This window comes from Loxodonta africana, chromosome 3 (genome assembly GCF_030014295.1).
Source record: "Loxodonta africana isolate mLoxAfr1 chromosome 3, mLoxAfr1.hap2, whole genome shotgun sequence".
Taxonomy (NCBI): domain Eukaryota; kingdom Metazoa; phylum Chordata; class Mammalia; order Proboscidea; family Elephantidae; genus Loxodonta; species Loxodonta africana.
In genome coordinates, this window is record NC_087344.1 from 113,287,416 (window position 1) to 113,303,080 (window position 15,665).

Genomic DNA, 15,665 nt, shown 5'->3' on the forward strand with positions numbered 1-15,665 from the left:
GCAGGTGTACATACCTAGTGAGGCAGAATTGTTTTAAAAAAACCGATGCTATTATCTTCAAAACCTGCACTGTGATGGTAAAATTTTCTAAAGAATCAATAGTCAAATTTTTCTTAGAAAACAATTTGGCAGTGTATTTTAAGAACTTTAAAAAATTCTAACCCATTGAGTCAGGGTTTCTCTTCCCGGAATTTATCTTAAGGAAAGCAGATAGCTTCGTTCAATATAATCACTATTCCCATAAACCTGACAGCCAGCTCCACTGTTCCATTTGGGAAATATGCCAGCATATACCCTCCGGAATGGCCAGGGTGAACTCTTCTTCCCTCACCCCTGGCAGTGAACTGTTCTTCACATAAAACAGAGGAAATAGCCCAGCTGTGTCACACTAGAACCCAGCTGCATTCTTGCAAACATTTTGCACAGCTAAAAGTTTGCTTTAGGGTTTTTTAAAACACAAATGAAGTCCAGGGTCTACCTTCATAGAGTCATAATATAACACCAAGTTCCTAAGTTCATGATGGAAGCCAGATTCAATATGAGTTTCCCTGTTAGGCTCAGGTTTCTGTAAATGTGTTCTAACAGATTTTTATATCCAAAGGCAGCTATGCCGTTTCATGGCCTCATGAAGATGTGGTGTTTCAGTACAATGAGAAAAATAATCTCTACTCTGAAATATTCTGGTCTCTTTGGTTTTTTTTTTTTTTTTGTAAAAAATATTTATTTTTTCTAATTACAAATGTAATAAACATCCATTGAAAAGTGTATGTAAAAATATGTAAAGAATAAGGACAAAAGAAAATCACTTATTAGGTTCAATTACATAAAATTCCTGTTTGGTAGGTTAACAAATAAATTGATATTGGCATTTTCATGTGATTCAATTTAATATAACCTCACCCTTTAGGGTAAATCGCTATTAATTGTTTCATATATTTCATTCCAGTCATTTTTACATATGTATTTTTATATAGATCCCAGGTGCTCCAATGATTGCTAATTGAAAGGTGAGTGGTTCGAAGCCACCAGCTGCTCCTCAGGAGAGAGATGTGGCAGTCTGCTTCTGTAGAGATTTACAGCGTTGGAAAACCTATGGGGTCACTAAGAGTCGGAATCTACTTGATGGCAGTGGGTTTAGGGGCTCTAGTACATTCCAACTAAATTCACCAGGGAATTGGTGCCTATACTTTGGCTAAAAATAAAAGGTATGTCCTTCTCAAAGACATGACCTCTAGAGCCTGAGCTAGAAAGTAGGTGAATAGGACTTCAAAATAGGGCATCGTGGCACCCCTCTTCTCATTAAAAACAATATTTAACAAAAGGATATCCAAAACAAGGGTTAGAATTTGTTGAACTCTTATTTATGTGTCAGGTACTTAGGGCTCAATGACTTTTTGATAAGGGGAGAGTCTCTCCAAGGGCAGAATTCCACATATCTATTCCTCATTTCCTTCCATTCTACCCACATGCTTTTTTCTTAACTGGCTTATGTAGCAGTTTTATGATATGGTCTTTAACATTCCTCCCGTGAAGAGTGGGTCTATGTTTCATCCCCTTGAATTTGGGTAGGCTTCTGACTTGTTCAACCAACAGAGTAGGGAAGCAGTAATGCTGTGTGACTTCCAAGACTGGGTCATAAAAAGATGTCATTTAGTCTTCTCTGTTCTCTGAGAATACTCATTCTTGAAGCTCTGAGCCACTGTACCTTTAGTCTGACCACTCGGGAGTCATCATGTTGAAGAGAACACATAGAAACACCACATATGGACTCATGGAGAGGTTCTGAGATTACAGAAGACAAAGAGAATACTTAAAAAGGCCCCAAATCTACTAGCCCTTAACTGTTCAAGTCCCCAAATACTGTGCCCTTGCTGAGGCAAACTGCGGTTTTGTGCATAAAATAAATTAGTATAGTTTTTTAAATACGATGAAAAAAAAAAAAGTAATGAAGTTGGAGGACTTAACACTGCCTAACTTCAAGATGTATTGTAAAGCTACAACAAAGACAACACGGCATTGGCATTAAGGTAGAGAAATAGATCAATAGAACAAAACAGAGACTTTGAAAATAGATGATTAAAATTTCCCATAAAAATCAAAGGCCAAATTTCTTATGTTAAAAATTAAAATAAGTAAAGTAATGGATAAGTAAGATACATGAATAATGTAGGACAAGACACAGTGTGTATGTGTATATGTGAGCAGTAGGGCTTGGTGGAGAGCACCAGTCTAAAGGGGGAAGCTAGTATTGATGATTCCCATTTAGAAAATGAAAATCTAGGTTTGCCAGATCTTTAGACTATATATATATATATATATATTTTTTTTTTTTTTTGTACCAGACAACTTCATCAAAATACCTGTGGACTTCGCCTGCACAAACCTAAGTGAAGCCATTATGAGAATCAGAAAAAAAGCTTCCTCTAACTGAAGACACTTCATTATCACATACAGTAAAATTGTCATAACATAGGAATTTACACAGTTTTTATAAAGGTGAATTACTATAAATTTATATGTGTACAAAATCTTCCCCATAGTCTACATGCCCTGTGCCATCTAGATTCAACCACGAATTCATCCACCTTGCCACTTCTTGACAAACCGTCAGCCTGTTTAATTGCCTTGGAAAACTCAAGGAAACCATGTTTACATCTCTTGGTTTCTCATAGAATTTGTACATAATCACAGGGATGAGTGATTGCTCAACTGTTGTGGTGTAGCTGTGATTAAATCTTCTGAGTGGCTAGAGTCCTGCCTTAGAAAATATCCTGAGAAGAGATTTTACTCAAAAACTTAGACGATAAAACCATGATTCACATTAACACTCTGCTTCTAATAAAATAATCATCATCTAGACTTTTTTTAGTAAGCATATTTTTAATCTACTTTTCTCAAAGTGGTTGCTTTATTTATGGTTTTTATATGTAACAACCAAATGTTATCTCACAATTCTGTGCCAAAAGAACTCCTTAGAGTCCTCTGGTTGTATGCACAGAATCTTTTTAAAATTGGGTTAAAAGGTAATTTGCCTGCTGCTGGCCCCTAGATCATTAGTCACAGTGGCCTAAGTGCATTCTCTTATAATTCAATATCAATGAAATTGCTTTTAAGGCATTAACTATATTATATTCAAAATTATATAAATTATTGAAATTCTATGCCTACTGCCAAGACATAAGACAGTTCTTCACATGTTCACATGAGGGGGAAAAAAAAAAAAAGTTGCTTTTCAAATTATTCATTGGGAAAAAAAGTCAGTCTCTCGCCAGAAATCGTTTTACACTGGGGCTAGTTTCTGGGACCTGTATTTAAATATGAACCACAAAAACTCTGAAAATTTCAGATACTCATAATTCTCTTGGCCTTGAATAAAAAATTTCTCTCTTTAACTCATTTATTTCCATCAGATGAATTAAATATTATAAATTGTCTTACATGAATGTGCTACACTAATAAGGATTTTCATTAGTAGGGAAAGCACTCCTAGGTAATTCCTTATAAGTAATGATAAAATGACAGGGAGGACCTATATAAAAATACTGAAATTTGGTGACTTACCTTTAGTATTTTTGGGCACTAGTTTTTTTTTTTTTTTTTACCTTTAGTATTTTTGAGTAGAATTTAAAAAGTATGAAAAAAAAAAAACCTATTGCTGTTGTATCGATTCTGACTTATGGTGATCCTATAGGACAGAATAGGACTGCCCCACAGGATTTCCAAGGAGCAGCTGGTAGATCCAAACTGTCAATTTTTTGGTTAGCACCTGACCTGTTAACCACTGTGCCACCAGGGCTCCACAAAAACTATATAACCAATAAACTATATATATATATATATAGTTTATATGTATATGTTGTTGTTAGGTACCGTTGAGTCGGTTCCAGCGCATAGTGACCCTATGTACAACAGAATGAAACACTGCTCAGTCATGTGCCATCCTCACAATCATTGTTATGCTTGAGCTCCTTGTTGCGCCACAGTGTCAATCTGTCTTGTTGGGGGTCTTCCTCTTTTTTGCTGGCCCTCTGTGTGTGTATGTATATATATATATATACACATATATATATATAACAAATTTATATATATGTGTGTGTATATATATACACACACAGAGGGCCAGCAAAAAAGTTTATATATATATATATAACAAATATATATATATAAAATATATATATATTTGTTATATAGTTAGATATATTAGATTGGACAAATATGCATATATACATATACATCCAGTTGGAGATATATATATATCAATATATACCTTTTTACATCGTTGTATGCCTTCATTAATACTGAAATGTGATAATAAAGGGTCAAGTTTAATTATATGAAGCCTAACCTCTGAAGTTAAGTCTATATAAATTTATATGTTCGTTTCCTTAGAAAACATTTATTAATCACTTTCCATGCACCAGGAGCTGTGATGGGTGATCGTGGTTTAAAATTTAATAAAATAGAGCAATGCTTGCCAGTAGTTTATAGATTATGGGAAAAAGCAAACACTGGAGTAGATTAAAAATGTAATTATATAAAGTTATACCAGAGAATTATGTATGTTATGTATACGTAAAGGGAAATTCACCCAACCCAGATGGAGGTGGAAGGATGGTGAGAGAGATACAAAGAAAATTTTGGGAACAATATGTTCTAACTACCTAGAGAAGTGCGTTCCAGGTAGAATGACAACATGTGTGAAGGCATCCAGTTGGGAAATATTATGACCCATTTGTAGACCACATATTGGTCATTGTGGATGCAACAGTTGATTGTAGTAATGGGTTAGTCACAGCTAAAATTATTCCCTCTACTCATTTTCAAGCCATGAACAAATATCTTATTTTTTAGACACTTCTGGAGAAGTCACATTAATGTAAGAACGATTTTATGTTGATCCCCCAGTATTTATGAGATCTTACTTAGCAGATAATAAGTGCTCAGAAAATGTTGGATGAGTATGTTTTTGTCAGTTCTCAGTGTTCCATACTCAAGGGTTTAGTTTTTAAGACATTCATTAAGAATTCTTTCTCTTTCGTATTAATTACCACATTCTAAGACACACAGACACTTTTCCACTTCTCCCTTTTGAATGAAAAAACATTGCAAGTAAGTTTACCCTTTTCCCTGGGGTATTTAGTACACATCACTGGCTTGTGTATTAGCTTCTCCAAGGTAGTAGATGTCCAAGCATATTTTCAGATCTCTGTTGAAAAGTATCACGTACTTTTATTTCACCTTTCTAGATACTATCATATTCCATTTTTACAAACTCAAAATGTGGTTAAGACTGAAAATTGTTTTCCCTTGGGCAAGTGTGTTCTGTAACTACCTTTCCAACATGCTGAACTTTCTTGTTTTGAACACTCCAGTCTCATGACTTGGAAAATCCTCCAAAAAATAAGCCAAATCCTCCCCTTTCTGAAAGTTAGACAATCTAAATAATATATAAATAATTGTTAGCCGTTTTATTCTCTATTGTCCCCTATTCCTAATTATCACAAAACTGCTTATCCTTTCTTTCACAGCTACTACTGTAGGCACAAAGAACAGAAAGAATATGTTAATTTTTGGTTTGAGTGTTCAGAGAAATGAACAAGAATTAACCATACAAAAAAACCCAGTTTCCCTTTTAAGTAGATTAGCTTAGTAGGTAAAGCGAATTCTGTGAACATATGGAGTGTATATAGATTTCAGGAGCCATTTGACAGTTGCTTTAGTAATAGGTTAAACAATAAAATGGAAAAGTGTGGACCAGGTGCTTACACGACTAGGAAAAGTCCTAACTGGTTAAGCCACTACTATTAGCATTGGTGAGTTGGATTCACGCCAGTATCATGAGAGAATATTAGAGGAGTGTCACCGGCTCTATATTTAGCTTTTCCCTTTCTCAAGTTTGAACAACTTGGATGAAACTATGGTAGGCACGTTCATCAAATCTGTAAATACAACACACACACACAAATTAGTTTTTGGTGATGAATAAAAATGTAGAAATATCTTGATTGTCATAATGTTCGGCAGTTTGAATCCACCAGGCACTCCTTGGAAACTGTATGGGGCAGTTCTACGCTGTCCTACAGAGTCGCTATGAGTCGGAATTGACTTGACAGCAGTGGGTTATTCAATAAAAAGAAATTTCTTCAGGTAAGGTCACAAAATTTATTGTATAAATAAAGTATGCAGCAGAAGGGTGGAGGCTGGTAGCAAATGTAATTTAATTATAATTTATCTGAAAATAAAAAGGATGTGGTATGAATGATCATGAAACAAAAACATAAAATAAAGTCCAAAGAAGTCTTTGCATCAGAATACAGAGATGAGATCCAAGAAGACAAGATTTCATAATATTCTTTATTGATAAAACCATACTAGGAGTCATATTCTCAGTTATAATAAACAAACAAAAACAAAAAGACTTGTGGTCATTGAATCTATTCTGACTCATGGTGACTATGTTTTACAGGTAAGAATCCCTGTAAGTTTTTTTTTTTTTTTTGGCTGTAATCTTTATGGAAGCAGATCACCAGCCTTTCTTTCATGGCACCATAGGGTGAGTTCAAACTGCCAACCTTAGGTGAGCAGTCAAACAAAAGCCATCTTCGACACCTAGGTACCTGTGTTCAGTTATAGGCACTACAGTTTAAGACGGACATGCTGATATGTTATTTTTATAGTTAGATGACAGCCAGGACCTTAAAGTCCCCAGGTACATTATCACGGGAGGACATAGCTGAAGTAACTAGGGGTATTTACATAAAGATAAGAAATGTGAGGAATGAAAATTTTTGGATTGGTTTGTGGATTTATTCTAATTTGTTCTAGTGTACAGAATAATAGTAGATTTCAACTTGGTATAATGAAATATCCTAAGCAAGGAGAAGTATACTACAATGAATAGACTATTTTATGAGAAAGTAAACTCCCTGTCATGGAAAGATCCTCAGAGATGATGGACGGCCAGTAGATTATTAGAGACGGGATTATTAAATTGAATTTGATCTTGGGTCAAATTTACTCTTAGGATTTTTCAACTGTTGTATTCTATGATTCTTTGCTGCACTGTATACATGTGTATATGAGGCAGCAAATCTGAGTAAAACATCAAGAACATGTTAAAGGACCTGGCATATTGAAAACAAGATCTGAGGGAGATGAGTGGTAAATGAAGGGGAATGGTAGATAGCTGGTGAAGGTAAGGAGAAAATGATGGAGAGAAATATAGAGAAAATGAACAGGCACATAAAAAGAAAAAATGGAATTTATTCTCATTTTTCATTTAATTACACCAAATATGGCTTTTTCCCTTTCTGTAGTATTTTTAAGCAAAAATATATAAATGGAAAGTATGCACTAATAAAAAATACCAGTATCAGAGAGTACTTCACTCAGTGGTGTGTTGGAAGTAGGTCATACCAGCATACAAAAATGTGGAAAATGTCTAATTTTTAGGAATTTTATGAGCTGCATTTTAGATACAGCCATTATTAAAATTAAATTAAAAAATTAAAATTAAATGTATTAAAACAAATGTATAAAAATTCAAAATTCATCACTTCCTAATTATTTTACTATTATTTCTGCTCTCAGAGGTATTTACATATCTATATGGTAGAAATAGCAAACAATGTTTCACTACAATAAATCTCTTCTCAACTTTGTGTTTAGTGATACCAAGATGGTAGCTTGAAATTGGCCATGGCTGGAGGGGTCACACCATGGAAATTGACAAATGCTACAAATCATGCTTTTTGTTTGGAGATTTGGTTCTTAACTGTTTACAAGCATCCTATTGACGTCATCTATGTATCTATGTATCTATCTATCTATTAAAAGATACATTCAAAGAAAAAGCTATACATTTAATAAATATTCCAATATTTCATAATAATAGATTATTCTATACTATTCCAGTTATGTCACATCAGCTATGAGAATATAAAAGGGAAGTAATGGCATGGTCTTGCTCTCAAGGATTTTAGGGCCTAGTCAAGAAAGAAGACCAAAAAAAAAAAAAAAAAAACCATTGCCATTGAGTTGATTTTGACTCATAGCAATCCTAGAGAACAGAGTAGAACTGCCCCATAGAGTTTCTAAGGAGCGGCTGGTGGATTCTAACTGCCGACCTTTTAGTTAGCAGCCGAGCTCTTAACCACTGTGCCATCAGGGCTCCCAAGGAAGAAGATGAGAACCTAAATAGCTATAAAGTAACGTGAAACATTCTGAGGGTTATAAGAAAGGTCCAACCTACACAAAGAAAACTACAAAACACTGCTGTAATAAAAGAAAAGAGACCAACATAAAGCTTTCTACAGACACAATGCAGTCCTGATTCAAATTCTGACAGCATTTTTTAATGAGATGGAGAAACAAATCACCAACTTCACATGAAAGGGAAGAGGACCCAGATAAGAAAAGCATTACTGAAGATGAAGGACAAAATAAGAGGCCTTGCACTACCTGGTTTTAGAACCTATTATAACGCCATGGTAGTCAAAACAGCCTGGTGCTTGTACAACAACAAACACATAGACCAATGTAACAGAGTTGAGAACCCAGACGTAAATCCATGCTCCTATCAGCAGCTGATACTTGACAAAGGCCCAAAGTCCATTAAACGGGGAAAAGACAGTCTTTTCAGCAAATGGTGATGGCATAACTGGATATCCATTCTACAAAAAATGAAACAGGACCCATACCTCACACCAGACACAAAATGGACCAAAGACCTAAATATAAAATCTAAAACTATAAAGATCATGGAAGAAAAAGTAGGGACAACACTAAGAGCCCTAATACATGGCATAAACAGTATACAAAACACAACTAACAATACACAAACACCAGAAGAGAAAGTAGATAAGTGGGAGCTCCTAAAACCCGAACACTTATGCTCATCCAAAGACTTCACCAAAAGAGTAAAAAGATAACCTACGGACTGGGAAAAAAATTTGGCTATGATATATCTGATCAGGGTCTAATGTCTAAAATCTGCAAGATACCGCAATACCTCAACAACAAAAAGACAAATAATCCAATTAAAAAATGAGCAAATGATATGAACAGACACTTGACCAAAGAAGACATTCAGGAAGCTAACAGACACAAGAGGAAATGCTCATGATCACTAGCCATTAGAGAAATGCAAATCGAAACTACAATGAGATACCATTTCACCCCAACAAGGCAGGCACTATCCAAAAAACACAAAATAATGTTTAGAGGGATTGGAGAGAGATTGGAACTAATGCATTGCTGGTGGGAATGTAAAATGGTTCAACCACTTTGGAAAATGATTTGGCACTTCCTTAAAAAGCTACATACAGAAGTACCATTAAAACAACAACAACAAAAAAAACCCAGAAGTACCATACGACCCAGCAATCCCACTCCTGGGAATATACTCGAGAGACATATGCACACCCATGTTCGTTGCAGCACTATTCACAACAGCAAGAAATGGAAACAACCTAAATGCCCATGAACAGATGAATGGATAAACAAATTATGGTACATACACACAATGGAATAATATTTAATGATAAGGACCAATGATGAACCTGCAAAATATCTCACAACATGGATGAATCTGGAAGGAATTATGCTGAGTGAAATTAGTCAGTCACAAAAGGACAAATATTGTATGAGATCACTATTATAAGAACACAAGAAAAGGTTTAAACACAGAAAAAAGCATTCTTTGGGGGTTACGAGGGTGGGAAGGGATGGGGAGGGGAAATCACTAGCTAGATAGTGGACAAAGATTAACTTGGTGAAAGGAAGGACAACACACGATACAGGGAAAGTCAGCACAACTGGACCAAAGCCAAAACTAAGAAAAAAGATTCAGAGAAAGAGATTATGGAATTTTAATTTACTTGACAGAGAGTCGGATTTTAACTAGAAGTGGGTAGAGGACTGGGGAGTAGAAAGAAGAATAAGAAAAGGCTTGGTAGAAGAGATCAAATTTGGCTCCAGCTTTAGAAAAATGTATAAAATTTGAGCTCTGCAGGATGAAGGGAAAATTGTGAAATCAGCATTGGAAATAAACAGTTATGTAAACCCTCAAACCGAAACCAAACCCTCTGCGGTTGAGTCGATTCCAACTCATAGCGACCCTATAGGACAGAGTAGAACTGCCCCATAGAGTTTCCAGGGAGTGCCTGGCGGATTCGAACTATTGACCTTTTGGTTAGCAGCCATAGCACTTAACCATTACGTCACCAGGGTTTCCAGTTATGTAAACATATAGGGCATATTTGAAGATCCAGCAGTTTAGTTGTAAAGAAGATTGGTGGGAGAAATAGAATATTGAGGATGGTGAGTTAAAGCATGGCTGCATGGCTAAAACAAAGAAACAAGCGCATATTTTGCAAGTGTTTTTTTTCTGTTTTTCCTCTGAGCGCTTAGGACATAACAGACCAAAATAAGTTCCTATTACATTCCCAGAATGGAAAGGACATTTGATTAACATATTTTTAGGGGGAAAAAGACAGACTTTTCTCTGCTATCTGAAAAATCAATTGTCCAGTTTTATATTTGCTTCCCCCCACTGTATTAATATTATATTATCTGTTAATACCTAAGCAGATTATTGTGAGTTTGTGCACTTACAGCAGTCACAGTGTATGCCTCCAGGTCGACGCGTTAGTATAAACAGATGGAAATCTGTTTCTCAGTTGATGAGTAACATAAGAGCCCTCCTTACCCTGCTTCACCAAACACCCAAACCTACACAATTTCTGTCCGTTTCTCATTTTTCTTTTACATTTATCTCTAAATTGCTTTTAATCTCCAGAGATGAGATGACCACCTGCCTTTCAGACACATTGCAAAAACAGCAGTGACTATTTTTGATTTTTGCCAGCCAGTTATTTTATTGAAGAACGCACATACCAAATGACAGCAGAGTTGCCAGCTGATGAGATGCTTTATTATGTATATAACATTGTGCTTTTGGTAAGGAGTCAGCAGAATTGTGCTACGAGTGTAATATCAAACTGTTTCTATCAGGCCGAGAGCTATAACACTCAAATGGTACCTCAAGGAACTGACTTTTGTGCTTGCTAGAGAATGGTATTTTCTTTTTAGACAGATTTAAATAAAATTTATAGGAGATAAAATAAATGTTTCCTTTGTAGTAAAGAAATATAATCTGATTCTTTCTGGGTATAGCAAGGCTGTTAATTGAAACACGTTTCCTCTTCTTGGCACATAAGTAGATTATGTTTCCCAGACTCCCTTGCAGTTAGTTCTGACTGAATTTTAGCCAATGGAATGGAAGTGGTGTGTGCTACTTCCAGGCTTGGTGCGCAAAAATCTTTCAGGTGTGATCCTCCGCTCTATTTTCCCCTCCAAGGCTTCATGCACATGACCATGGAAATCACATGTTGAAGACGGCAGAAACAAGACAGAAGAGAACTGGTCCCCAGAGAACGCAGCCTGCCTATAAGGAACATTGATTTGTATATCCTATTAGCAAGAAATAAATAATAGGCCCAGATAGTTATATAGGAGGAAACCAAATCAAACCCATTGCTGTCAAGTTGATTCTGACTCATAGCAAGAGCCCTGTGACACAGTGGTTAAGGTCTCAGCTGCTAACTGAGAAGTTCCAGGTTCGAACCCACCAGCCACTTATCAGGAGATAGCTGTGTCTGTCAGCTTCCATAAAGATTTACAGGCTTGGAAATCCTATGGGGCAGTATTACTTTGTCCTATAGGGTTGTTATGAGTTAGAATCAACTCCAAGGCAATAGGTTTGTTTTTGTTTTTGTTTTTTGTCTTTTTGCTTTTGGTACCAATATTTAAAGAACTAAGGAACTAATCTCCATCTTATATAACCCACTTGAAAGAATATGCAAGAAAAAAATTCAAGAAAATAATTATCTTACAAAATTATTCCAGAAAATAAAAAGAGAAAAACTTCAACTCATTTTATGAGAGTGATCCAATATGATATTAAATATGGACAGGAACTGTACAAGAAAAGTGATTTCACTACGGATGTAGATAAAAATTTTTAGTTATAATATTGAATCCATCAAGTTGAATTCAGCAATATGTATAAAATATAATCACCAAGTAGTTATTTAGCAATTTATTAACTTAATACTTAATAAAAAAAATTTTTTTTACTCAATAACAAAAATTTTTAGTTATAATATTGAATCCATCAAGTTGAATTCAGCAATATGTATAAAATATAATCACTAAGTAGTTATTTAGCAATTTATTAACTTAATACTTAATAAAAAAATTTTTTTTTTACTCAATAACAAAAATTTTTAGTTATAATATTGAATCCATCAAGTTGAATTCAGCAATATGTATAAAATATAATCACTAAGTAGTTATTTAGCAATTTATTAACTTAATACTTAATAAAAAAATTTTTTTTTTTTCTCAATAGAAAAGATTAAAAGAGAAATATATATGATCACGACAGTAGATGTAAAGAGAGCATAATGTAAGCAAAACACTGTAATTTATAACCAAAAATTGCAAACAGGGGATAGAAATTTTCTTTCATAATGTGGCTAAACAGATCTACTAAAAATCCACAATGATTATTACATTTAATTGTGAAATATTGGATAGATTTCATTTAAAACTGAAATAAGGTAAAGAATAAGTATTATTAATAAATATTAAAAACAAAGGTCTAAAATAGCCATTGTTTTTGTATAATTTTCTTTGTAGAATATTCGAGAGAAATTACAAAGTATTGAAATTGATGACAGTTCAGCTAGATTAAAGAAAAGATGCTAATTTTTTTCAGAATAAAACTACAAATTTGGTGCAATTACAATAAAAATGTCATCTTTGTCCACAGAATTTAACAAGATAAACCTAACATTGATATTGAAAAGGGCCAAGACCAGACGAGCCAAAAATAAGAAGAAAAATAAAGAACTTATTGTTTTCTCAGGACTTACTTTGTAGTGAGCCTCTAAGTGAATCTGTATGGTGGAAAATACGGAACAGTATGAAACCGATACATATAAAACACACACAATGCACACCAATCCCATGCATACACACGTTTTGAATATGATGTGGTATGACTGCAAATCAAAGAAGAAGAACCTATGATTCGATTAACAGTGTTAGGACAGTTGGCTACCCTTAGTACAAAGTGAGTTCTTACCACACATCATATTCAGAAATGTTTCACAGAAATAAAATGCAACATTTAGTAAACATTTACACAATATAGAATAACTGAAGTTGGAAAGAAACAGGATATAAAACACAAACCATAATGAAAACGTTTGATAAGTATAACTCTATTAAATTTAAACAGATATATTTGTGCATATGTGAGGCAACATAAAAAAGTTTTTAAGTGAATCCACAGATTTGAAGATGGTATTTACAAAATAGGGGAGTCTTTAAAAAGATTATTATCCTAAAATATATAAAGAACTTCAACAAATCAATAAGGAAAAAAGAACAAAAGATATGAACAGGAAATTCACAAAAGAGGAAACTTTCATGGCCAATTATTTGAAAAAGTATGGAACCTCACAATTAGTTAACATAATTCAAACAACACAATTTTGAATCCATAATATTGGTAAAATTTAAAAAGTAGATAATACCAAATTGATGAGGATGTCAGAAAATGGGAAATCATGTATTGCTGAAAGCAGCAGAAATCTGCTATCCATTTGAAAATGGCTAATAAAACTGAAGATGCACATGTATCTCATTGATTTCATTTCTAAGTATTTACATGTCCTAGAGCTTTGATGAAGCCCTGGTGGCGCAGTGGTTAAGAGTTTGGCTGCTAACCAAAGGGTCAGTGGTTACTTTAAAGTGTGATTCTGTGGAGCGTGTTGAAATGCAGACTTTCAGGCACAACCTTGACTCACTGAATTAAATGATACATTTTAACAACATCTCTAGGTATTCCTATCCATATAACAAAATTTGAGAAGCACTGCCCTAGACTAATGGTTTTCAGTAACAGACACACATTAGGATCACCTGGGTGCTTTTTAAATATTCCAGTGCGTGACCCTACTCCAGACAAATTGAATCTCCAAATACATATTTTCAAAAGCTTCCTGGATGATTCGAATGTGTACCCATGGTTGGAAACCTCTATGCTATCGAGAAAATCTCACATATGCACAAGAAGGTGTATCGATTATACAGCTTCAAAAAGCTAAAACTGTACAAATTCTATAGGTTCATGGATTTATAACCTGTTCTGCTATATAATAGAATCCTTAACTGCAGACAATATGAGTTAATCAAGTCTATACAACTATTCTTTAAAATATTATGGGTACATATATATATGATAAAAATGTAAAGACATGCATAGGAAGGACCCACACTAAGACTGGATCCAGCTAGAAATCATAAAAGGGGAAGGAAAGAGGTAGAAATTTAGCTTTATCTATGCTCTTGTTTTCTTTTTTAAATAAGTGAAATGAATCAATATTATTAATTGGTTAATTATAGGAATTGGTATATTTTGTTTCCACAATTTTAATAGTTACCAGTATTTTTGAAATTTCATAAAATTTAAAAAGTTAAATATAGATTAAAAGGATACCTATTTCATGGGCTTGCTATGAACCTGTAAATGAAACAGTGTGATGCTTGAATAAAGTAACAACTCTGTAAATTTAGTGCTAAATAGAGACTAGCAGCTATTATTAAAAATTGTGTTAATAGAAACTGAAACAAAATCACAAAATTTAGCTGTTAGTATAATAGAAATGAAATCCATACAAAATAAACAAAAAGCATTGCTCATAAAACATAGCTTTCTCAAACATTAAATGTATTAGACTCAGTGGAATGACTGAGGTTATGAAAAAATTGAATTCTTTAAAACTGAAACCAAAACAAAATAGTACAAGAAAAAATCTACATTAATTACAAAAAAAAAAAAAAAACTAATTGTTAAAAAAGAATAATTGTTACTTGAGTTAATTTCAATAAGTTCCACGGTCTATGTTATCAAACGTTAGGTCAATTGACTAAGGCAAAACCAGAACCAAACCTACTGCCGTCGAGTCGATTCTGACTCATAGTGACCCTATAGGACAGAGTAGAACTGCCCCACAGAGTTTCCAAGGAGTGACTGGTGGATTTGAACCACCGACCTCTTGGTTAGCAGCTGTACCACTTAGCCACTACACCACCAGGGTTTCCAGTGAAAGGCATTAAAAAGATACAGTTTCCCAAAACTATTCAGAAACTAGAAGTCTATATCCTTCAGGAATGGAGAAAAATATTTTGTTTAATGGTACACTGTGAAAGAAAAAGCAGCTGTAATTTAGACCAGCCTGGCCTTAGGAGTCATTTCAAAAGTCATTCAGACCCAGAGAAATGGTGTATTTCAGTGTGTATACTCAGGTCTCAGTTAAGCTAATTTGTGGTCATTAAAATCCCATAGTTTAGCTTTTGCAGCAATGGTGATGCTAACCTTGCTCTCTTGACTTCATATTAACATAATTCTAAATCCTAATTGCTAAACTTTCAGCTGGCCTGAATTCCCATCCTACCCCCTGCACATTCCTTTTCCTATACACCCCTCCCCCCGACCCCCAAACACAATTTTCTTCCCAAACATATGAGGCCTTCTCTGTGTACTCTTCCTCCCCATCTCAGGAGACACTGCAGAAGTTACCATGTTTCAACCC